General features: G+C 40.8%; 1 long non-coding RNA gene across 5 annotated transcripts in view; it reads right to left on the reverse strand.

The window, feature by feature from the left end:
• Positions 1–3,867: 3,867 nt before the first annotated feature.
• The window catches only part of LOC123286317 (uncharacterized), a 31,286-nt gene continuing 10,227 nt past the window's right edge, over positions 3,868–24,926 (reverse strand). For 4 of the 5 annotated variants that reach the window (XR_011504097.1, XR_011504096.1, XR_011504098.1 and 1 more), the window contains exons 4-6: positions 15,940–24,152; positions 14,622–14,783; positions 3,868–4,083 (exon numbers count right to left, since the gene is read on the reverse strand). This is a non-coding gene — a long non-coding RNA (uncharacterized lncRNA). The remainder of the gene's footprint in view (positions 4,084–14,621; positions 14,784–15,939; positions 24,153–24,926) is intronic. The other variant, XR_011504095.1, reaches the window with a different exon arrangement.

The following is a 24,926-nucleotide window of genomic DNA, read 5'->3' on the forward strand; positions in this document are numbered from 1 at the left end:
ATGTAATGCTAATATTTGATTTATTTAACCAGAACATAATATAATGTAAACCTGTCATACAGAGATAATTTTTTTTAACAAGATTTGGTTACAAAAGAAACTTAACTGTCTCTTTCATAAGACTTCAAAGAAGCTTGACACCTTAAGATTTAAGCTTTTCCAGAAGGAGCACACGGCACAGAAGAGGTCCTTAATAAAAATACAGCGCGTGGGCTGAGAACAGGGCCTTACCCATCTCTGCTCCAAGAGGAAGATGGCAACTGATACTGACTTGGTCTTCAAGTTCAGGAGGTAGGGTAAAATAGCCGGACTCTTCCTATATGCCTGTGTAGCACGTGTTTCTCTGCCTGCCTCCAATACCTTTGATTGTGTTCCTTGATTGGTAAAAATTATCTGAGAGGTAGAAACTCTTATAGTGGTAACCATTGACCTTTGGTAAAGTTAAAACTAAATAGCACAGAGAGGAGCTATCATTGCCAGGCACTGTTGTAGGGATGACATAAAAAAGAAGAAATGACTCCCCCTGCTCCTACTAGGAGTATACAGTCTTAAAGGAACTTCTGAGTAAAAAACATCGCAAAACCACTGGGAATCTCAAAGTTGCTGTCTATCACGGACTGAATATTTGTGCCCCCCCCCAAACTCACGTTCAAGCCCTAACCCCTAAAGTGATGGTATTTGGAGGTGGGGCCTTTGGGAGAAAATTAGGTCATGAGGTTGGAGCCGTCATGAATGGAATTAATGCCCTTAGAGGAAGTGAGACCAGAGTTCTCAAGAAGCCAGCTATCTGCAACCCAGAACTCAACCATAGTGTCACTATGATCTCGAATTTCCAGCCTCTAGAACTGTGAGAAACAAATATTTGTTCTTTAAGCTGCCGAACCTATGGTAATTTGTTATAGTAGCCCAAACTGACTAAGACATTTTTATTCATCACAGCTAGCATAGCATTACAATCATCTGGCCTCAGTGGCCTTCAGGCCCATCACACTTTGTCCCCACCCACTTTTCCAGCTTTTTCCTACCATTTCCACCAGGCAGTATCCTATACTTCAGCTGTAGCCAAACTATTTCATCTTCTTTCCATAAACCACCCATTTTCTAGTCTCTGTGTCCTTTTCGGGCTGCTGTCTGTGCCTGGAATACCCTGCTCGTTGCCACCTGTCAAAAACCAGTCTAATCTGCTTCACGTGAGAAGCTACTCTACCCACTCTCCTCCTCCCCACAATAAGTGTTCATCCATCCCCCATCAAGACTTTTGCGGAAGAACACGAGTTCAAATGAACACAAAGCCCCTCCCTACTGTCTCTCAGCACAACTCTCATTTCACAGGAATGTTACTGTTTGGCCAGTGACTGTTGTGTCCGTGAGACTGAACATCTTCAAGGCAAGAATGGATTTATCTTTGTATCCCCAGTACCTGGCACAGTGCATGTACTCTATATTAACTAAATATTTGAAAATATTTCTCTGAAAGTAATATGTACACTCAAGAGGAAAGCATTAAGAAATCTGTAGTCTTTCATGTAGTAGTAATATGAGAAGTGTGTCAAGGGTTTGTGTTATGCTTTTTTTTCCCTTGGGTTTTATCTAAGTGGTTTTATTTCCAGAAAGCAATTGAATGACAAAGTTAGTTTTGTTACCGGCCACAAACACAGTTTCTTTTACATGCCACACAAGAGACAGACCAAAAGAAAAATGGGAACACCAGGCTTATGGCAAGAAAAGAGTTTTATCAAAAGGTAGCCAGATGAGGAGATGGGAGTTAGTTAGAACTCAGATCCACTGCCTCAAAGGAACAAAGGTAGGAGTTTTTATTTGAGGTTTCAGTTAGGGGAGAGGGAGCATGCGGCCTTGCTGGTCAGCACTTTCCTACCAGCCTGCGTTTGGCCTTGTCATTTGGCCTCTAAGGCTGCTTGCAGGAAGGAGGCTGCGTGGGTGTCCTTGGTTGTCTGCCTCCAAGGTGGATGGTGGATTCCGGTGCCAGGAAGCCAAGGAGTTGGGGTCTGGGAAGCTTCGGCTTCTTGATATTCTCTGGCTGTCAGTTTCCCTGTAATAAAACTTCAAAGGAGCCCTAACTAGCCAAAATGTTAACATGAGGCCACCTGGGCGCTAACAATTTGTAATTTCTATTTGCCTGAGAAGTTCAGGGATACAAAGGTTTAAAGAACACATATTTACATATGAATGTAACTTAGAGAAGCAGAGGAAGGGGATGGGTGCTTTCAGTTTTAACCCCATATACGCTGGGTTTAATGTAGGGGAACTGATATCAGGGCCAGTATCAGTTTTAGCCCTATAACGGTTAGCAGTATACTCCATAGCTAACTATTTTTGTAGTTCCTTGTTGTGTAATTTTTTCCTAATCCTTTTATCACCTGTCAACTTACTGAGTCAATAGACCATTAAGGGAAAATGAACTGTTTAGTTAGAAGGCAATCAAGAGTTTTGCCTCCATTTCCTCGAGAAGATATACTCTTCTTTTTGTTCTAGAAATTTGATCTGCATTTTACTTTAAAGCTCAGGAACTGGTGATGGTCAGATAGGACAGTTTAGATTCCAATACATTACACCTTTGCTCTTCAAGTTTTCTAATTTACAGCCTGAATTTCTTCATTTGTAAACTGAGGGCTGAGCTGTAAGTATAATTAGTACCGTTACGTCATACCCAACTCCCACCCCAAAACACCAAAATCTTTTCCAGGCTAGGGTTAAGGAAGTATTTTATTGTTAAATAACTGAAGAAATTATTTTAAAATTAAGAACTCACTAACCATTGAGAGAGAGAGTGAGGAGAGGTTCAAGGCTGGTTGTAGACACAAAGAGCAGGAGTGGAGGGAGGAGCCAGCAGGCATCACAGAAGCTCCAGGTTCTCCTATGAACTGTGATGAGAGCAAATAGCAGCAGGAGCAGCTGCAGCAAAAACATGGAGTATTATACTCAGTTCCTGCTTCGTTCTTCACATGAATGATCTTATTCCATATTCCCAACAATCCAGTCAGGTAAATATTGTTACAGGTGAGGAAACCGAGGCTTAAAGAGATGAAGAAACTTGTCCCAGGCCACACAGTCAGTTTTAGAGGCAAATCAAACCTAGCTTTGTCTGAGAGCCTCCCCTCTTAACCACGCCTTCTGAGCCAGGCTTTGCTGCCTGTGATAGAACATTTGAAGGGGACCCTTCATAGCACCCTTCATAAGCACATGAGAGCCCTTCTCACGTGATCTTTTTCTGTCTGCACCTCTAGACAGAAGAATACTTGGGGTTATTGGGGTTCAGCCTTCACTGCTCCTCTTACAGGAGGGGCTGAATCACCGGATCAGAGCACTTACCCCATGGAGGACTTCCCTGTAGGGATTACCAGTATCTCTAAGCCACAGGATATACAATTATGGTGGGTCTATCATATTCAGGTTAGGCTAGAAATGGAGTTTGGATAAAAGAGGAAAAATAATGCTGTGTATAATGTAAACAGTTTTTTGTATTTTTTTTAACTTTAGGCGATCCCTAGAACACAGGAAAATTACCAAAAAAAAAAGAAAATCTGAACAATAACTATGACTAAATTAGACTTTCCAAGGCAAAAATGCTTTCTTTGAAAAAGACATGAGGATAAGTTTATTAACTATTTCCATAAGACTAAGTGATTAGTGTTGTTGATGCAAATAATCAATAACTAATCTACAGATAAGAAAGATAGAGTGATATTTAATGAGCTAATGCTGAAGACTAGCCCAGAAGTGTTATCTTCCCCAGGGAAGAAAGCACTCCAGAGAACTGTGGTTTACAGTATGGTTATATACCATTTCAGAATAAAGAACATACATCAAGCATGACAAATACAATTCCCCACCCTCCCGCCCCCAAGTCACAAGGAGATATTTTGCCGAAGTGCAGCACATACACAGCAGGTCAACTTGACCCTGGTTCTCTTGGCAGAAAAGCTTATCTTCAAAGAAATACTGATATTGGCATCAGAGAAGGGGAGACATTCATCTCTATGTTTAAAAGGTGCATTCTTTGCTTTGAGAAATATTAGAAGCAGACGTACAATGCGTGTTCCGTGGGCCATAAGTCACGTTGTTCTGGGAAAAACAAGTTTTAGGCTGAATCAGATTTAAACCAGAATGTCTTCCCCACATACCTCAATATGTGAAAATTCTTACTATTCTTATCAGTGTAATAAATTATTAATCACTTAAATACAATAAAATAGTTGAGCCAATATTCCTGAACAAATCAGAAATGATATTTTAGAAAGATGCACATGAAAGAAAAGTTAGTAACAATATATATGTAATGCTACTTAGCAATTCAATGTTGAATCACTTTACTAAAATATACCTACTTCATTAAAATATAGAATTCTTATTAGAAACTTTCTGTTTGATTAGAAAAATTAAGTTTTTGTTCGATGAAGAAACAGTCATTTTCCAGAAAGGTATACACCTTGCCTGATTGATACCAACCTTGCTCAATGATTATCAGCAATTTTTCCCTGACGCTTCAAGATACCAATGATGTTTCTTCAGAAATGGCAGATTTTGTAAGTCACATTCTTACAATGATTTCCTATGGTCAGCCTGTTCAAAGTACAGCCTTGGATACACTCTAAAATGGAACTCAAGAGATTCAGAGTAAAGGGTAATTTTGCCCCTCCCTTCTGCATTCTTTCTTCATCTTGAGAGAAAATGTTCAGGGACATCCTTGACCGTATATATGTCAACTTCACAAGCAAAGGTCAGTTTTATCGTTTGTGGCAGATTAAAAATAAAGTCAAATGTTCATCAGTTACACAAAATATTCTTACAATACGTGTATGCACAAATTAGTTAAAAACAATTTAATTATATATAAGTAGAACAAAAGATTTCACTTTGGACTTGGAGGGTAAGTCAATTTTGTACAAGAGTCTGCTGGGAAAAATTTAGGTTAGCAGTTTTCCAGTCCCACTGTCCTCAGACTGTACAAAAATGAGTTATTTTCCCCTTAGGAGTGGATCTCTTTCAACAAATTGTTCAGTGGATAGAGACAGCTTCTTGGCAGTATGCAAAAAAAATCTACAGAGAGAATCTATTCTCGTGCTGCAACGGAGACACGGTAATTAACCAACCATTGTTAAAACTTTTTCTGTTTTGTAAAAATTGTAACCCAATCGTTAAAATTAAGACATATTTGGATTCTCACTCAGAGAAGGGAATCTAGAAAAGGATGAAAATTGAAATTCATCAACTGTTGTGATTTTAGACGAAAGCTTGCCTCATAAAGCAAGTAACCAACCCACACGTACTATGATCCAAAATAATTATAGTTTGGTTGTTTAGAACTTGGAACATATCTTATGAAAATCATGCTATAAATTGTGGTTTGTTTCCTAAGTAACCCCATAAAGTCCTTCGTAATCTATATGATAAGATACTGTATGGTTTTCAGGTGAATTCTAACTCTGAACTGCTGATGTTAGGAAATCATCAGTCTCTAGCGATGGCTTTGGCTGTTTCCACTTAAAAAAACTCATGGACTTTTCCTTGCCAGCTGCAGCAGCTAATAACCGTCCAATGAAAAGAGAGACTTACCTTTCAGCTATGGCATCTACTTACTAGCTAATTAAAAAAAAAAAATTTCTTCCTGCTCCTAGCCACAGACTCCGCCAGGTTTCTAGCAATAAAAGAACTACCCATTTAGCCACAGGGCTCCTTAACTTTCTCACTTGAGGCAAAAAAAAAAAAACCCTTCCACACTCCTTGGGGATAAAAAGACAATTCTGACAGTAATGACATTTACTCCCTCTCTTAGTAATGGAAACCTCCCATTTCTCAAACAGAAGAGCACTGAGTGAACTTTTCTGGACGTAATGACAGGCTAGTCACTCCTGGTACAAGAATCATCACTGAAAGGTGTCTGTATTTAATAAATGGAAGACTGTTAACAAACTAACTTGAATAATTTAGATATTTACACACAGAAATGCAATAAGACTTTATACAGTGAGGATAGCTTCAAAGATTTTTATAAAATATTTAATTGTGAGAATCCAGTTTTAGACATAAAGGCACTGTGATTATTTTCCTTTGCTAAATGTTTGCGATTATGGAGGCACGACTATTAATAAATAGTATTATTTTCTCCCCTTTTTAAGATGTAGAAACTATAAAGATCTTTCACCAAAATAATATATTGCTACTGTGGCTTAGGTTATGGCTTCAAGGCATCAAATATCTAAATGAAAAATGAAAATTTCAGTTGATCCAAATACTTCAAAATACTTTGGTACCACCAGTTATCCTTCCTAAAAGAACTCCCATTAACCCTGCCTTCCCTCTTGTATTACTATCTCAGCTCACACCCTTTACTGCCAAAAACTTTGAGAAAAATTTCCACTTGCAGCCTTCAGTTCCTGAATTCCCAACCATTTATCAGCCCACTGCAGAAAGCACTAAAACTGCTCTCACCAAGGAGGTCAAAGGTCTCCTGACATCTCAAATTAGTGGCTTTTGATCTCTTTAGACCAGGGTTTCTCAACCTCAGTCCTGTTGACTTTTTGGACCAGAGATGTATTTGTCCTGGGGGAATTCTCTGTTGCAGGATGTTTAACAGCATCCCTGGCCTCTACCCACTAGTTGCTGGTAGGTCTATAAATTAACCTGTAACTTCATAGAACCTCAGCCCTTAATTAACAGTAGATAGCACAGTCAAACACAAGCACATCTTCCTAGAGAATTAAATAATGCTTGGGTGGGCTTGTTTAGCAATGCTCCGACATTGAAAGAATATAAGTTCTTAATTTCTAAGTTTGGATAATTTTTCTTAAAAGCATTTTCTTATTTATTCAAATTTCTCTTAAAAGTCTTATTAATTTTTCTACCCTCAGTACTTGACATTCAGTAATATATATCTTGAATGAAAAATAGATTGATGGATAAACTAAAATATCTAGGTATCTGAATTCTTTACTTTTCAACCAGAAGTTTTGGCAAGTTTGCACATGAGACCAGCATATGTGATAGCTTAAGAAAATTTTTTTTAATTGGCTAAAGTCAGGTAAGGTAGCTTAGCTTACAGAGGAGAAAGGCCCACTGATGATGGAACGTGGAATTGTAAGAAAGCTGAGAAAAGAGAAACGAAGTTTCCAAAATTAATGGAAACTTTTAACTTTACCTCAGTAACCTAAATTTTGCCTAAAGCCAACTCTTTTTATCAAACTAGTTTTCTCATCGGAATTATACTATCTAATGTGTGGAATTCTTTCTAAAATGTGTATACTTTAAAATGTTTTAGTGTCACTGGTTTCTGCTTTGCAAGGCCCACTACATCTTTTAGGTAGCATTTGTAATCAAGGTGGCAGACTGAAACACTGGGATATTTATGTGCATATAAATCAACTGGATTTCTTGCTGACTTTATAGATTCTCTGACCACCAAAACTTCATATTCTTAGTTCTGAGAGGAGGCCTAGGAATTAGCATTTCAAAATATTATTCCAAGCAGATATTGCATGGAGCACCCTTTGAAAACATTGCTTGTGGCAGTATGGGTCATGATTTACTACTGAATTTCTGAAGTAAAAATGAGATCAGGCAGCCTTATCCTGGAGGAACCACTGTTGAATTCTTTATTCCTCTCCGGTCTTTTACTCAAAAAGAGGTTCAAAGATCGTTGGTTAAAAGGAACCAAATGAAATTCAGGTTTTGGAAACTGAGTACTTCACTAGGGGTTCTCCTACAAACTACAAGTTTCTCCTGCCAGAGCGAGATTAGAAAACAGTTACCTTTCTCAGCAAGAGACGAAACTGCCCTTGCTTTGCCAACCTTTTCTGACAGGTGCCTTCTTGGCTCTGGATCCTGTTTGGCAGCTCACAGAGCCCACGTGTTCTAGAAGCCTTCATGGCCTGAAGTGAGGCAATGATCACATGAGCAGCACCTGCTCTTTCATAATTGGCCAACAGGTTAATTGCTATCATCCAGATTAATCATTTGCGTCACAATTGTTCTCTGCTTGCAAAATTCCTGTTCTCCCACAAGTTAATTCTCAGGATGTATATATCCAGTGTGCACAATCAAAGATTTGTTGCAAGAGAGTGAGAATGCTTTCTGCCTCCCTTATCAGACACATAACACTTTGCTTTCACGGGGCACTTTGGAGCATTCAAAATACTCTTGAGCACTTGTGTTTGATTGTCACCCCAACCTCTGAGATGGACAGAGCACGGATTTTCATTTCCATTTTGCAGATGCAGCCTCTCAGAGATTAAGTGTGACTTATCTAGGTCACACAGTAAATAGAAGCTCAGACCTCTTCGCTTACAAATGATGGCTCTTTCTCGTCTCTCCTGCTCGAGCCTAGTTGCTAGCATATTTTTCTGCTGTATGTTGGCTGAACAGGGATAGCAAGCTTAGGTTCAGACAATGAGTGCACAGAAGGATAAGATAGTGCTAGTTAATGTCACTGTGCAAAATGAGAAGTTGATTTTAAGTTTCCCCCTTGTGCATTATCTATTTTACTTAGTAGGAAAGAAAACTTTAAAATATTAAAGAACAAAAATTCTACCCTTTATTAATAAGTGACTAGCAAAATACTAGTTGCTTTGTAGAAATGCCAAGTTTTTTATGAAACATCTGCAATATCTTAAAGACAATAAAGCACATTTAATATATTTGTCTAGCATTGATTTCTACTTATCTTCACGTTTTCCAATCCAGTGCTCTTCTGGAAAACATAGTTTGTTCATGTCTTAGCTCTAAGGTTCTGTAGTGTGTTTACAAATTCGAAGACTGAGAAGGGACTTAGGGAGGTCACTTAGGTTTTCAAAAACCTTCAGATGACATCTCCAGGAGCATTTCTAGTGTTCTACAAATAAAGTCAGAGGCCTTGCGGGGGTGGGTGTGCTAGTGACCTTTATTAGCACAGCTTGGGGGAAAATACGTTGCGCCTGTACCCAGATAGAGCAAACATTTACACTTTCAAGTGAATGTTTGGACTAACGGACAAGGAAAATTTAAGTGTGCAGGTTCAAAATACTTGAGCAATTGGAAGCTCACTTTTCAAAATTACTGCCTCAATTTCTAACAACTATTCTCACACAAAGTAAGAGCCTCCTGAGGTATATCTCAGATGAAATAAAAGAATGATAAAATTTGGCAGCCTTTGAATTTATGCCACAACCAGCAAAAATAAGGAAGGTCCACATTTGCATTAAGAGTTGCCTGAGGAACCATTCTCGAGATTCCAACTCAACGGGAATAGCCCTCTTAGGACTTCTTGCTTATCTTGAACACTATGGTTTTGGGCACTTATTAGATTGACTTTCTGAGATCATCAATCAGATCATTGAAGGAAATCACAAGGGGATAATTTGTTAAGAGTTGTGGTAGGAAGAGGAAAAGGGTAAAAAATGAAAATCTAGGTGGAGATGAGGTCATGAAAAATAGTGCGGGGCTACCCACTCTGTCCCCATGTATGTTTGCAATATGTAAATATCCAGGATAATAAGTAAGTCTTTTATTTCATCTGTCATGGTACTATGCAAAAGCACAAACAAGGTGCCAGAGAAATCCGTATTAGGAGCAGAACTAGAATTGGAGGCAAGACACGAAGAGGATGGTACTGAGAGGACAGAGGAGAAGGAAGTAGAGCGAAGGAGCCAATGGGATCATTCTTGTTTTTCCTGGGGTTGGTGATAGGACCCTTAGCTGAAAACAAGACATGCTAAGTAACCCACACTCTAAGTTGAAAGAACAAAAGCCACTTCCCTATTTGGCTTGTGAAGAGCGGCCATCTCTGCAACTGCCAGTAGACCCTCTCCCCCCATATACACACTTCAACTTGTTTCTCGAGCCTGTGGAGGGAGGAATACCTCCCCGGAGAGTGCAGTGCTTGTAAAGAGAGGCTAGATGCTCCACATCCCTCTTACAGCTGTGGGGCTTGTGAACGGGTGGAAGTTTGCCAAGAGAATTGCCTGTGATGCAAGAAAGGGGGTCTGTTCTCTTTGTCTCCAGCTGGACATCTTTTGAGCCAGCGTTTGCTGTCCTGCCCCCAGTGCTAGCAGAGTCTGGGAAGAACCCTGAGGAGGATGGCAAAGTAAGGTGGCCAGGTGAAGATAGAGAAATGTCCCCAAGAAACACTGAAGAGAGACCTTATCAGTGCCCACATTCCCCAGAGTAAGGGATGTGATTAGGGGCTACAGGCATGCTGGGGACTGTAGCAAGGAGGAGGAAGGGCAAGTGTGTCACAAAAAATGTGGCATTTGGCCTTCAGCTGGGTGGTGAGCCGAAATATGCATTCAAACTGAAAAAGAGCTTGCTATCACCTAGAGGAGCTATTTTGGGTTATGTTCACACCAGTAGGGCCAAGTATGCCCTCCACCTGCCCACACCCAGGCTGCAATGATTCAATGAGTTAGATCAGTTGTGATGACTAAGAGACGGGGGGCAGGACCTGAATTGCCCCCACTGGCCACTTCCAACACAAGCAGTTTAGGTTGAAGAGAGCATAAAAACCAACTAGGCAGAAGGCAGCCAGCATGCCTTGGGAGCCACATAAGAAAGTATCTGTTCTCCTGCCCCTCTTACTTGTGCTGATAGCAAAGGAGCAGGAAAGGGAGGTTGGAAGGAGAGGGAGGATGGAGAAGGAGTGGTGGAGAACAAGGCTAGCCTGCCCTGTAGCAAGGGGAGGGCTTCTGGACAGAAGACTGAAATGTTAACTGGGCTACATTTCCATTTCCATATGGGGTCGGGCTGCAATATGGTTAAGGGAACCCACTATGCAGTAGAAAAAGGGAATTTGATGGAACACAACTGACAGAAGTTTGGAGAAATAAATTAATTCCACATTTGTATGCAGATGAGTTGGCATTAGAGGAATCTATTTCTGGGATGTTTGGAACTTACCATAAGAAGTTACTCTTCCTAGTCCTGATTCAGCTCCCTGTTAAGACCTGGATGTGTTGGTGTTCATAGTGTAGGACTATTGGTATTCTTCTGTATAGGAAAAAGAAATGGATGGTGCTTTCCCAAACTTAATATAATCCACCATCAGTTAGTTACCTTAATAGTTTTCAGAGACTCCAATGCCAATATTTCACCCAAAGGAAAGATGGGGAAGATTGTTTCCCTCTCGGCATTCTCTGGGGACTGTTACCTGAATCAAATAGCTTCCCGGAGGAATGGCCAAATTAAATTAATTTATTTTTTACAGTGTAACAGCACTAATGAGCAAACTTCCTTGCATTTCTAACCATGGAGAACAGCATTGTTAATTTTTTAAAATAAGCCTTATTTGTTAATCATAATTTTAGAATGTTTTTAGTAATGAAATCAGTGATACGCTATGTAGTCAAAAGTGATGATACAAATCTGTGGTTTCCAAACTTTAACATGCATCAGAATCACCTGGAGTGCTTGTTAAAACTCAAGACTTGGTTCTGATTCAGTAGGTCTGCTGTGGGGCCTAAGGATTTACATTTCTCAGAATTTCCCTATGCTGCTGATTTGGGGACTGCCCTTGGAGAACCACGTCTTTGTATATATATGAAAATTCCAAATGGTGACAACACACTGTTAAGGGGTTAAAAACCTGGTTGATTAAATAGAATTATCTCCAAATCCTCACCCCCACTCCCCGCCACCTGGAGAGGTGACCAAGGACACTCCAGACAAATGCACACTGTGGTCTGTTATAAGCCCTGCCCCCAATCCCTGTTACTCTCTGCGAGCTGGACCTGACCACATCTGTGTAATCTGCAGGGACTCCTTTTGCCCTGAAAAGTGGATGTAAAAACTCCCTTACTTCGATTTCCTCTTGGTCTTCTAAGGGTAGTGGCAACCCTTTGAACATGAAAATTTGAACTTCAGTAAGATTGTCAAATAAATACAGAGATTGTGTACCAAAGAAAGACTTCATAGACTTGATATGTTGGGACTGCTAAAATCTCACTCTATAAAAACACCACCAAACATTTCCCAACTTGCCAAATGAGTTCTGTCCTTAGAGCCCCCTCATCTCCCTTTCTGCACCACTTCCTGCTCCAGTGCTCAGACCCGTTGAAAATAGGCCCTGCAGAAAAGATTTCACAAATCCGCTCTAGCCTTCCTTGGCCCCCATACTTCCTCCATCACGACCTTTGGCCCTCTGGTTAGCACTTGTCTGTTTCTCAGTCTGAGACCCCACGAGACTGGAAGTGCTCAAAGGCACACCCTGTGTCTGTCTCCATTGCTATTGTATCTCTGGCACTTATTTCTGATTCTGGTCCATGGTACCCACTGAATAATTAATAGTTGAAAAAGTGAGAGAATAATGAAGTAAGAGTAAAATAAGACCACTTTGAGAGGAATTTGCGTTTTAATAGCTCTGACTAAGCGCTTTTCACCTCAATAAACCCTAGGTAGTTCTCAACCCAGTGACAATTTTGCGCCCTCAGGACAAATTCTGCAGACGTTTTTGATTGTCACCACTGGGGAGGAGCTACTAACATCTAGGAGGGAAAGTCAGGAATGCCACTAAACATCTTTCAAACGTCCAAGACAGCCATCCATAACAAAGAATTGCCAGGCCCAAATGTCAATAGTGCCAAGGTTGAGAAATTCTGCCCTAGATGAATTTTAGAGAGGGAAGGGGTAGTATCATAACCCCTGAAATCATATCATTTAGACACTTGGTTAAAGTTGTCCTTATATCCAGAGTTACTTAGTACTGGATCCTGTTCATGGAAATACTTCCCTGATTTCTTTATGAAGACTTTATATAAACGTATTCCACAGTATGCCCTTTTGGGCCTTAAAAGGAAAAAGGCATTTTTATGTGACTTAAAAGATTTTGCTGCAAGTCTATGGACAGAGGTTGTATGTTTATGTCCCAGGCTGTATCTGAGGGTCCTCTGTACACCTACTATTTGCCTGGCATTCTTCTGGGGTCTGGGAATGCAGCAGTGAGCAAGTCATGCAAGGTGACTCAGGGCAATGACATTCTCATTGGAGGAGAGACAATAAACAAACCAGTGACTCCCACGTGATAGCAGAGCTAAGGGCTATGGCCAAATGAAACAGAGGAACATGACAGAGGGGCAAGTTTAGACTGGATGGTCAGAGAAAACTTCATGGGGAGAAGACCTCTAAGCTGAGATCTGAATGCCATGGGAAGATCTAAGCGGAGAACAGTACAAGCAAAGGGAATAACTAGGCCAGGGCGCTAGGGTGGAGGTGAGCTTGGCATGCTAGATGAGCAAGAAGAAGGCTGGCGTAGCTGTACCATAATGATGGAGGGACAGTGTACAGGATGGGGCTGGAGGTGTAGGCAGGGGCCGCAGCATGGACACCGTAAAAGGAGTTTGGATTTCATGAAGTACAATGGGAAGCAGTGGTGTGCAAGGATCTGATTTTCATTTTTAAAGGATTATCCCAAAAACTCTGAGAATGGAATGGGGGACGAATGTAGAAGCAGAGGGTCCAGATGGGAAGCTGTTTAGTTTATCCCATGGACAGCTGTGGTGGTGTGGACTGGGGAAGTAGCAGAGCATGTGGAGACAAAGTGTGCTGGGATTGGGCAAGGCTGGGCTTATTTTGTGAGCTAATAGGGCAGGCCCTGAAGAGTTAATATAACAATAAAACTCTGTTCATACAAAGTAGGAGGGAGGAGGTTGGGGACCTAGAGAAAGACGAGATGAAAAAGTTGGACTGGTGTCTCAATATTCTCTCTCTAGGGGCTGGCCCCATGGCCGAGTGATTAAGTTCGCACATTCCACTTCAGTGGCCCAGGGTTTCGCCGGTTCGGATCCTGGGTGTGGACATGGCACCACTCATCAGGCCATATTGAGGCGGTGTCCCACATGCCACAACTAGAGGGACCCACAATTAAAATATACAACTATGTACTGGGGGGCTTCGGGGAGAAAAAGCAAAAAAAAAAAAAAAGAGAGATTGGCAACAGTTGTTAGCTCAGGTGCCAATCTTTAAAAATATATATATATATTATCTCTCTAGCAAAGGACTTCATGAAAGAAGTACAAGTGGTGTTCTTTGGTCCTTGACAAATGTGATTCAGGGTGAAGGGCATGAAGATTACCTCACCACCAGGAAGACTCTAATGTATATAATATGAAGTCTGGAGGACTAGGGCTGAATCCTGGGGGTATACTGAGTCCTGGTGTCCACTGGGAGATGGCAGAGGATCTGTGGACATGGTCATACTCAGAGGTGGCCCAGAGTCTTTTCTAAAAGCATAAGTGATGTGTTCGTAATGATATATAAGACACCTCCTGGGAACTTCCAGAAATGCCTAGGGTATCCTAATTTTTAGGGAATTGAGATCCTGTATCAGCAACTGGGGACAAAGAACCATCAAATGAGTACTAATATTAATGCGGTGTTACTTATACTCACATTTTGGGCAGTCTTGGTGAAATTTGGGTTATATATAGGCTAATATGTTGAGTCAATAGATCTACTTCATTGTCCATATGGATGTACCAGGTCTGCCAGTGTCTTGAAAATGATATGATATTCAAGATAATGATGTGTTTTCCCCAGCCCGTGGGACTTCCTCTTTCTAATTTCAGTAGTTGGAGTACTTTTCTTCCACCTTTGAATTCTATTTATGCAGTAAATTTCACTGGTGAAAGTCACGTGCTCACCTTTAGCAGTTGTAGATCTCTAGTAAAGGATGATGATACCAGGAGGTAGGAGGCACACAGGAGGAATTATACATCTCAAGTTGATCGTAGACAATTATTTGATACTTTCGTGGGTTTGTTTGGTCACGTGCTCTAAATATAATGAGCTGTATGAATTTTTGCCTGAAGGAGAAAGTGGAAAAATATGTATCTTAGGAACACTTCCAACTACAAGGCATAACAACAAAATAATCTGACAGTAACTTTGAAAAAGAGACAAGTGGTTGCTGGCATTGACTCATCAATCAATGATACCATCAAAGGCAGACTCTATCTTTCTGCATTATTACCTTTAGAGTTGGCTTTTGGTCCTAATGCTTGTCTTGCGCAAGGCAGGAGGAAGGGAGAGAGAGACAGAATGTCAGTTATCGGGAAAGAACAGCTGTCTCAGAAATTCCCATGAACCTTATGCTTGCAACTCGTTTGCCAGAAATGGAACACATAGCCATTTACAGTTGCAAGAGAAGCTGGGAAAGGGAGTATCTGGATTTTCAACCTCCACAGTAAGAGAATGAAAGAGTGAAGGGGGTTGGGAATGGTTTTGCGTTAATCAGCCAACAGGGTCTGCCATTCTGACCAAGTGGGAGGTGGAGGAGCGTGTAACCAAGATCCAGATGTAGAACTCTGCCATACCCAGCAGTGGATCTAAAATGCCTGGGGTATGTATTGGATAACGTCTTCTTCTGTCTCTCTTGTCTTTGTACCATACTGTCTTTAATGCTTCATGTCATACAATATTACCATAACCATATCGAGACCTCTTGTACTGAAGAATTTTTAAGCAACATCACTGTCTATCCAATCACAGTATCCTAATTTAATGCTCCCTTTTCATACACTATGGAGTCTAAGAATGTCTTCATAGGAACTGCCAATTGCTGGCAGACTCAGGCAAGATGTTTTCCTGAAATAAGAATTCTTACATATTCCATGGTTGATGTAAATGCCTATGGTTTGAGATGCCTTCAGCAGGATTGAGAGAGATGGATTAGGAGAAAGAAAACAGGAGAAAATAGTGACCAGGTGGGTGAGCACTTTGGGAAGAAGAGAGCTCTCAGGACTAGCACTTTGAGGGTGTTCTAGAAGGTAGACTCAATAAAGCTCTAAGGAAAGGAATTGAGCCTGAAGAGTAGGATTTTTTTAAGAAAAAAGGAACTATAACTTTTAAAACAAGTCAAAGCATTGAGAATTATTATAGGTAAACTAAAATTTACTTTTTTGTCTTTAAATGTTTAAAATAATTTTAATGAACATCTAATCATAGTATCTGAATACTCACCTGTGTGATTCTCCCTGTCCTATTTCTCCAGATCCAATAGAATCAGCAGCAAGACTCGAACACAAACTAAAACATTTTTATTCCATTTCACAGCTAATGGGAATTAGTTCTTTTTTCAATGACTTTTAATGTATCATTTGGATGCTTCTGGCTGTAAGTAACAGAAAACCAATGAGAAGTGTCTTAAACCCTAAGGGTTTTTATTATCTCACATCTCCAAAATTCTAAAGATCAGGTTGATTCAGCATCTCAACAGTGTCTTTAGGAGCCCAGGCACTTTCCATATTTCTGTGCTGCCACCCACAGCATATTGACTTTCATTCTAGGTCTGTATCCTCATGGTTGCAAGATGGCTGCCACAGTTCCAGCAATCATGCCCTCTCACAACTGCTTCAAAAGGCAGGAGGGAAGAAGGAGGCTCTTCTCATTCATCTCTTTCTTTTTATGAGTGAGGATTTCCCCAGATGTTCCTTATGTCTCAATGGCCATAACTGATCCTACCCATGTCATAGCTGAAAGGGATCTATTTTAGAAAAATAAGTGACTGTCATTTGTACCTCTGTTGAGAGAAGCAGCCTCTCTCAAACAGCAGGAACAGGGATGGGAGTGGCTATCGTGCAGTAAACTTTGTGGGACTAGAAAACACAATTGTTTCACTAACAGATTTGGTATCTTCCTTTAGATGTTTCAATAAAAGCGAGTCACATTTCTAAACCTGATTTCCTATCAGAATAGTTCAGGCCCAGATATTTCCTACCTCCTGACAGTAATTCTGGCTGATTAACTGACTTCCCTGAAGAGCTGAGCTGGCTCTCCTGCTAACATGCTTTAGCACTTTAAGGAGTAATGCCCGTATTAAAAAGGAGAATGTGTTCCAGTAACATATTATATTGCCAGAAACATCATTAACAGAGGCCTAAATAATATAAGAGGTCAAGAAAGGGTTTGTGTGTGCGTGTGTAAACCACATTCTGTATTCATACAAAAACAAGTTAATGTTTTTTCTCTGACAAACTACATATAGAAACAAATTTCCAATTGGACCCAAAATATTTGTAGAGGTGCTCCCTGTCTCATGGCATTAAAAAAAAGATTCCAGCTTTTATCTTCACAAAATAATGTGGGAATTAGGGAGTTAGTGGATTCTTGTAGAGATCCACTGCAGCATCCTTCAGTGAAACAAAACGTGGTAGTACAGCAGGTAAGCCTTTCAATCACAATATTCAAAAGAGCAGAAATGCCACATTAATCTGTGACTGCATTTAATGGTGGAACCCTTAATTCTGGCTAGCATTGCAATGGAAGAAATCAAAATTGCCTTCAAGCTAACTCAGTTACTTCCAGATTTTAAGTCTGGACTCTTCCCATCCCTGGCCACAGTCACCTTCTCTCTTTTCCCTGAGGGTGAGCTAAGCTCTGGGGGAGGCTCATGTATCACCCTGGCATCCGGCCAAGGTGGCCATGCTGTCTTCTTGAATCGCTTCCCATGACAGGGAGTTTGTTTCACCCCCCAAACCCCACCCCCGCCCCGTCTGGGTTCATGCTCTGGCTTCAGCTGATGATATCTGTGGTCGTTTCCATGGCCTTTGGTTTCAAGGCCCAGCATTTTGTTTCTTCTGTGGCCCAATCATAAGCTTTTTCTGGTCTCCGGCCCTCTCAGCACCGCTGCCTCCCCCACCCCCTCTCCATCCTTCAGGATGGAGCCTGCTTTCCTACCTGAGTGGGGTATGCAGAACTTTCTAAGACAAATTGGCCTATTTGTAAAAATGATGGTGACACAATTAAGCATAAATATCTAAAAAGAGACTTCTGACCAGGAGATCTTGCAAAATTCCTAATTTCCTTTCACAAAGTTGCGTGAGAGTTGAGATTGAGAAATCAGCATTGCTTCCAACAGTACTGCTCTGGGAAAGCATGATGAATTCGATCCTCTCTTCTCAGATAAGGCAAAAAAGTCAGAGATAAGATAATGTTGCCTTGGGAAAGACTGTTTGCTTTCAGTAGTTTTCCCTCTGGGAAACCTGACTGGTCTTTGGGGATTTAAAGCCAGTGTGGGTTTCTGTGCCAGTGAGCTTCGTGTACAAAGCATTGAGCTTCTGAAATGAAGAGCTGTGAATACTAAGTACCCCAGGTCAAATCAGTGCCACCAGGCCCTGAGTACCTTGTGGCTTGTGTATTTAAACTGAATTTTCTTGTTAAAAAAAACACAAAACATTGGGGAAAAAAGGCTGATCGATAAAGTTTCACCATAATTTCTAAATGTTTTCCTAGGCAGGTTTCATGCAGGTTAAAGGAAGAGTTTTGAAGGATAGCAATCTACATGTTTAAATATACACTATTGAATGATGACAATCTACATGTTTAAATATACACTATTGAATGATGACAATCTACATGTTTAAATATACACTATTGAATGATGACAATCTACATGTTTGAATATACACTATTGAATGATGACAATCTACATGTTTGAATATGCACTATTGAATGATGACCATCTACATGTTTAAATATACACTATTGAATGATGACAATCTACATGTTTAAATATACACTATTGAATGATGACAATCTACATGTTTGAATATACACTATTGAATGATGGCAATCTACATGTTTGAATATACACTATTGAATGATGACAATCTACATGTTTGAATATACACTATTGAATGATGACAATCTACGTGTTTGAATATACACTATTGAATGACGGCAATCTACATGTCTAAATATACACTATTTTGAAAGTTAAAATTTAAGTTAAGAAATTTTGCATGGATGTAAATCCATCAAGAATTTTTGTGGGGGTGGTGGGGGGGCGGGTTGTTCTTGTCTGGGGCTCTCTTGAAATAAACCTGGGAGGGAGAACTGGGTTGCTGTTTTGGCCTCCAAAATTGATTTACTTTGTGATCTCAAGTGAGTCATCTTACAGGATCTGTGTCTTAGATGAGGCAAAGACCTAGACTTGAAGTTGTATTGGGGAATAAAGCAGACAGACATATCATCTGAGTGACGGGAGCTTCCCAGAAGGGCAGTGCTGCAGGAAGAGCAGGTGTGACATTCTTGTGCACTGGTGAACCTGATGTTGACCCATCAGAGCTGGAAGAGGCCTCTTAGACCATCCAGCCTAGCCCTCTCATTTGGCAGATGAGGAACCCAGAGAGGGGAAGATACTTACCAACCCAATGAGTGCAGGGTTAAGTCCATATTTCAGGTTCCTATGGTTGCTGTGAGGTTTTCATTTTCCCCAACGTCTAATTATAAAATAAACAATTTATTTTATGATTAAATGCAAGGTGAGTGTGCTCACAGGCTCAATGCTCTAAAACTCCAGGCTCCATGTCCTGGAGAACAGAGGGATGACTTAAGGAAACATCCCCAGTGAGTCAGACAGAGAGGCTGCTTTGGGTGTAAATTCTGGTCAACACTGTCATCCCTAAGAATGGGTCATCTTGGCAGACAGGGCTGCTGCCTTCAAGTAGGAGGTAACCCAAGGAGTGGGACGTGCTCCTTACCACAGAGACTTGACTTGGGAGGGCAGGAGGAAGGAAGCACTGAGTAAGCCAGGCAGGGTGGAGGGTAGGAGCATAGGTCTGCTGGGGGTGCTGAATGTGTGAACAGAGGACTTCACAACAGAGTGATATCAGGCACTTTTTTTGGTTTGTTTTGTTTTCTGGGGCTGCTCTGAAGAGTTTCTTAGAGGGACTCAACTGCCACATTTGAAGCATATAATTATGTGACACCTGACTAGAAAACCGTGTTCTCTATATTAACAAAATGAAGAATAAAAACCACATGATCATCTCAATAGAGCAGAGAAAGCATTTGACAAGATACAGCATCCATTTATGATAAAAACTCCAAATAAAATGGGTATAGAAGGAAAGTACCTCAACATAATAAAGGCCATCTATGACAAACCCACAGCTGATGTCATACTTGATGGAGAAAAAGTGAAAGCTGTTCCTCCAAGAACAGGAGCCAGACAAGGATGCCCACTTTCTTTTTTTTTTTTTAAGATTTTTTTTATTTTTTCCTTTTTCTCCCCAAAGCCCCCCGGTACATAGTTGTGTATTCTTCGTTGTGGGTTCCTCTAGTTGTGGCATGCGGGACGCCGCCCCAGCGTGGTCTGACGAGCAGTGCCATGTCCGCGCCCAGGATTCGAACCGACGAAACACTGGGCCGCCTGCAGCGGAGCGCGCGAACTTAACCACTCGGCCACGGGGCCAGCCCCAAGGATGCCCACTTTCGCCACTCTTATTTAACATAGTATTAGAATTCTTAGCCAGAGCAGTAAGGCAAGAAAAAGAAATAAAAGGGGTCCAAATTGGAAAGGAAGAAGTGAAACTGTCACTATTTGCAGATAACACAATTTTATATGTAGAAAACCCTAAAGAATCCACTAAAAAACTTTAAGAAATAATAAATGAATATGGTAAAGTTGCAGGATACAAAATCAACATACAAAAATCGTTTGTTTTTCTATACACTAACATCAAAATAGTAGAAAGAGAAATTAAGAATACTATCCTGCTTACAATTACAACAAAAAGAGTAAAGTACCTAGGAATAAACTTAACCAAAGAGGTGAAAGATCTGTACACTGAAAACTATAAAACATTGTTGAAAGAAATTGAGAAAGACACAAAGAAGTGGAAAGATATTCCATGCTCTTGAATTGGAAGAATTAACACAGTTAAAATGTCCACATTTCCTAAAGCAATCTACAGATTCAATACAATCTCTATCAAAGTTCCCACGACATTTTCACAGAAATAGAACAAAGAATCCTAAAATTTATATGGAACAATAAAAGACCCCAAATAACCAAAGGAATCCTGAGGAAAAAGAGCGCTCCCTGATTTCAAAATATACTACAAATCTGTAGTAACCAAAACAGCATGTTACTGTCATGAAAACAGACACACAAATCAATGGAACAGAACTGAGAGCCCAGAAATGAACCCACACATCTACAGACAGTTAATTTTCAACAAGGGAGCCAAAAACATACAATAGAGAAAGGAAAGTCTCTTCAATAAATGGTGTTAGGAAAACTAGACAGCCACATGCACAAAAATGAAAGTAGACCATTATCTTTCACCATACGCAAAAATTAACTCGAAATGGGTTAAAGACTTGAATGTAAGACCTGGAACCATAAAAATTCTAGAAGAAAACACAGGCAGTACAGTCTTCAACATCAGTCTTAGCAGCATATTTTCAAGTACCAGGTCTGACCAGGCAAGGGAAACAATAGAAAAAATAAACAAATGGAATTACGTCAAACTAAAAAGGTTTTGCACAGCAAAAGAAACCATCAACAAAATGAAAAGACAACCTAACAATTGGGAGAAGATATTTGCAAACCATGTATCTGACAAGGAGTTAATATGCAAAATATATGAACAAGTCATACATCTCAACAACAAAAAACTAACAACTCAATAAAAAAATGGGCAAAAGATCTGAACAGACATTTCTCCAAAGAAGATATACAGGTGGTAAACAGGCACATGAAAAGATGTTCAACATCAAATCAAAACTACAATGAGATATCACCTCAGAATACTGGTCAGAATGGCTGTAATTAACAAGATAAGAAATAACAAGTGTTGGAGAGGCTGTGGAGAGAAGGGAACCCTCATACACTGCTGATGGGAGTGCAAACTGGTGCAGCCACTATGGAAAACAGTATGGAGATTCCTCAAAAGATTAAGACTAGAACTAACATAATATCCAGCTATTCCACTGCCGAGTTTTTATGCAAAGAACATGAAAACACGAATGTGTAAAGATATATGCACCCCTATGTTCATTGTGGCATTATTCACAATAGTCAAGGCTTGGAAGCAACCTAGGTGCCCATCAAGGGATGAATGGATAAAGAAGATGTGGTATATACACACAATGGAATACTACTCAGCCTTAAAAGAGATGAAAACTTGCCATTTGTAACAACATGGATGGACCTTGATGGTTTTATGCTAAGCGAAATAAGGTAGAGGAAGAAAGTCAAATAGGGTACGATCTCACGCATAAATAGAAGATAAAAACAACAACAAACAAACACATAGAGACAGAGATTAGAGTGGTGGTTACCAGGGGGGAGGTGGGGAGGGAGGACGGCAAAAGGGGTGGTTCGCACATGTGTCTGGTAATGGATGGTAATTAGTCTTTGGGTAGTAAACATGATGCAATCTACACAGAAATGGAAATATAATGATGTACACCTGAAATTTTTATAACGTTATAAACCAATGTTACCACAATAAAAAATAAATAAAAATTAAAAAAAAATAAAATATATTGGGCCATCCTTAAAACAAAAAAGAAAATAGTGTTCTCTGAATGAGGAAACCTCAATCCCCCAACTCTGAGTGACAGTAGATGGGTGTGGGTGAAACATCTCATTCTAGGCAGGCTGAAGGTGTAAGGGAGAGAAAAGCAGTGAGGAGGAGGGAGAGAAAGCCAGCAAGAGAGTAGATGAGAAAGGGGGTTGACTCTCCCGAATGAGCATGGCCCTTAGCTGACTTGACCGACAGGTGTGATCCCTGGTGGAAGATTCCAGGTGCTGGGCAAGAGTTGTGATAGAGCTTGGAGGACACAGTCCGAATGGACTCAAACTGGAGCATTCTCTAGAGAGTCCGGGGAGAGCCGGCTGTTTCCAAGGAGCCTTTGGGAACGGATGTTGTCTGGGGTTCCAAATGACTCCACCCCTAAGATACAGCCTTTTGAGCCCTGAAAAGTCTGGACTGCATAATAAATAATAACAAATAATATTTATTAAGTACTTCCACGGGTACAAAATGTGATGAGCATTTTTTAATGCTGTCTCGTTTGATAAGCACAATAAACTTTGAGTTAAATATTATTATCCTCATTTTATAGGTGAGGAAATTGAGGTTTAGAGATGTTCAAATAATGTCCCAAGATCACCCAGCATATAAGCAATCAGAGATTTCAGTCCAATTCTTATTCTAAATTCCTATTTTTCATCATTACACTATGCTGCCTTCCACTGGGTGGGTGACGACCTCCTGGGGAGGAAGCAGGGACTTATTCAGTCCAGGGAACACATAATACATTCACAGTGGCCACATATAATAACAGGGACTAAATTCAGGATTCTTTACAGGGTGGGAGGTGGGGACAGAGGTGTGGCAAAGTGAATGGGGACTCCACACACTTGCAATCTGCCCCTGGGATCTGATCTAGGCTCCTCCTTTGAGTTACACCAATTTCATGATTTTTCTAAGTGAACCTGCCCGTTTTGAGCTCAATGTCAGGAATCAGAAGCTCTGACCAAATGAGGAGGGGAGAGAGAAAAAGGAGGAGGAAGGAGGGTGGGGGTGGGGGAAGCAGCAGGCACTGAGCATGTCCACTGCAGCCTGAGAGCATTTACTTGTCTGAGGGCTGCATTTCTCTGTGGCTTTTGATTCTTAGCCTCTTATTAGCCCTGGTCTTGCAGAAGTCACAGGGCAGGGCAGGGTCATATGGGAGAGCCCAGGACCAGGGTTCTACTTAGACTACCAATGTTTGTTGAGGCAGAAAAGGAGACTAGCTGATGTAGGGCAGGTGTGTGTGGATGGTGGGTCCAGGTGGGGAAACAGGATCCGGAGTTGGGGCATCTCTGTGGGCAGGGAGGACCGGGTGGCATGAGGGTCTGGAGCAGGTAGGAGGGGTCTAGGGGTCTATGAGATCATCTCTGTCAAGAGGAGCACAGGTAAGTTTCAGGCAAGTAAGCCAGGCAGGAGTACTTAGGACTTCAACAGAAGTGCCAGACAAGCTTACTGGTTCTAGACGCTATGTTTTTGGCAAGTTCAGAGCCACCACCAAACTTGGACAGATCACTTCCTGTGACAGAATCCATCTGCTTCCATGCTCTTCTTAGCTGGCTTCCTCTGCTCAGGTTGGGTGGAAAACCTTGCCACGAGAGGGCAGTAGGGAGCCACTGATGCCTTCAGGAAGATGACTGCGGACAACTGAGTGCTCTGGGGTGGCCCGAAATATCTAGGGAGAAGATTACCTGGGCACAATGACACCGATTCCTCCGCCCCAGAGTGGACAGTCTGATTCTGTAGCCTGGTGGGGGCTGGCAGTCTGCAGTTTTAACACACGACACACGTGATTCTGATTGCCACAGTTCCAGAGCTGGCTTGTGAGAAGGGCTCCCTTAAAGTGTTCAGAATCTTCTATTCACCTCCCTTAAACCAGGATGAGAAATATGATTGTTAGAATAATATCTGTTAAAATGTTTTATTTGGAAAATAGATCATACGACAATGAGTATATAAGTCTACGGTCATTTCAAAGAAGAATAAAGCAAACAGCTGTGCAAACACCTCTTAGGTTAGAAAGTTGCCAGCACCTTCAAAGCCCCTTGTGTGCACCTCTCATCTCACAACCCCTCTCTCTCCCCTGAGATAACCTTAATCCTGAATCACTCCTTTCCTTCTCTTTAAAGCTTAACACCTCTGTTTTTAATCTCTAAATAATATATTATTTAACTCAAGCCGATTTTGAATTTTTCATAAAAGGAATTATTTTTTCAGTTGACAGTATGGTTGTGAGACAAAGCCATGTGGATGCACGTGTTTGAAGTTCATCTCTTTGGATGGACACACCTATGTGGATTTATCTTCTCTCTTGGTGGACATTTAGGGAGCTTCCAGCTGTTGTTTTATTTTGTTTTGTTTCCTATTAGAAACAACGCTATTAGGAATATTCTTGCACCTGGAGAATTTTCCAAGAGTTTTTCTAGAATGTATACCTAGAAGTAGAATTTCTGGGTTTTAGTGTAGGCACAATAAGCACTAATCATTAAAACAAAAGTGATAAATTTGATTACATCAAAATTAGGAACCTTTTAAAGATAGTGAAAAGGCAAGCCACACACTGGGGTAAGACATTTGCAAAAGATATAACTGGTAAAGGGTGAATATCTAGAGCATAGAAAGAACCATGAACCAATAAGAAAA

The sequence above is a fragment of the Equus asinus genome, chromosome 6, assembly GCF_041296235.1.
Source record: "Equus asinus isolate D_3611 breed Donkey chromosome 6, EquAss-T2T_v2, whole genome shotgun sequence".
NCBI lineage: Eukaryota > Metazoa > Chordata > Mammalia > Perissodactyla > Equidae > Equus > Equus asinus.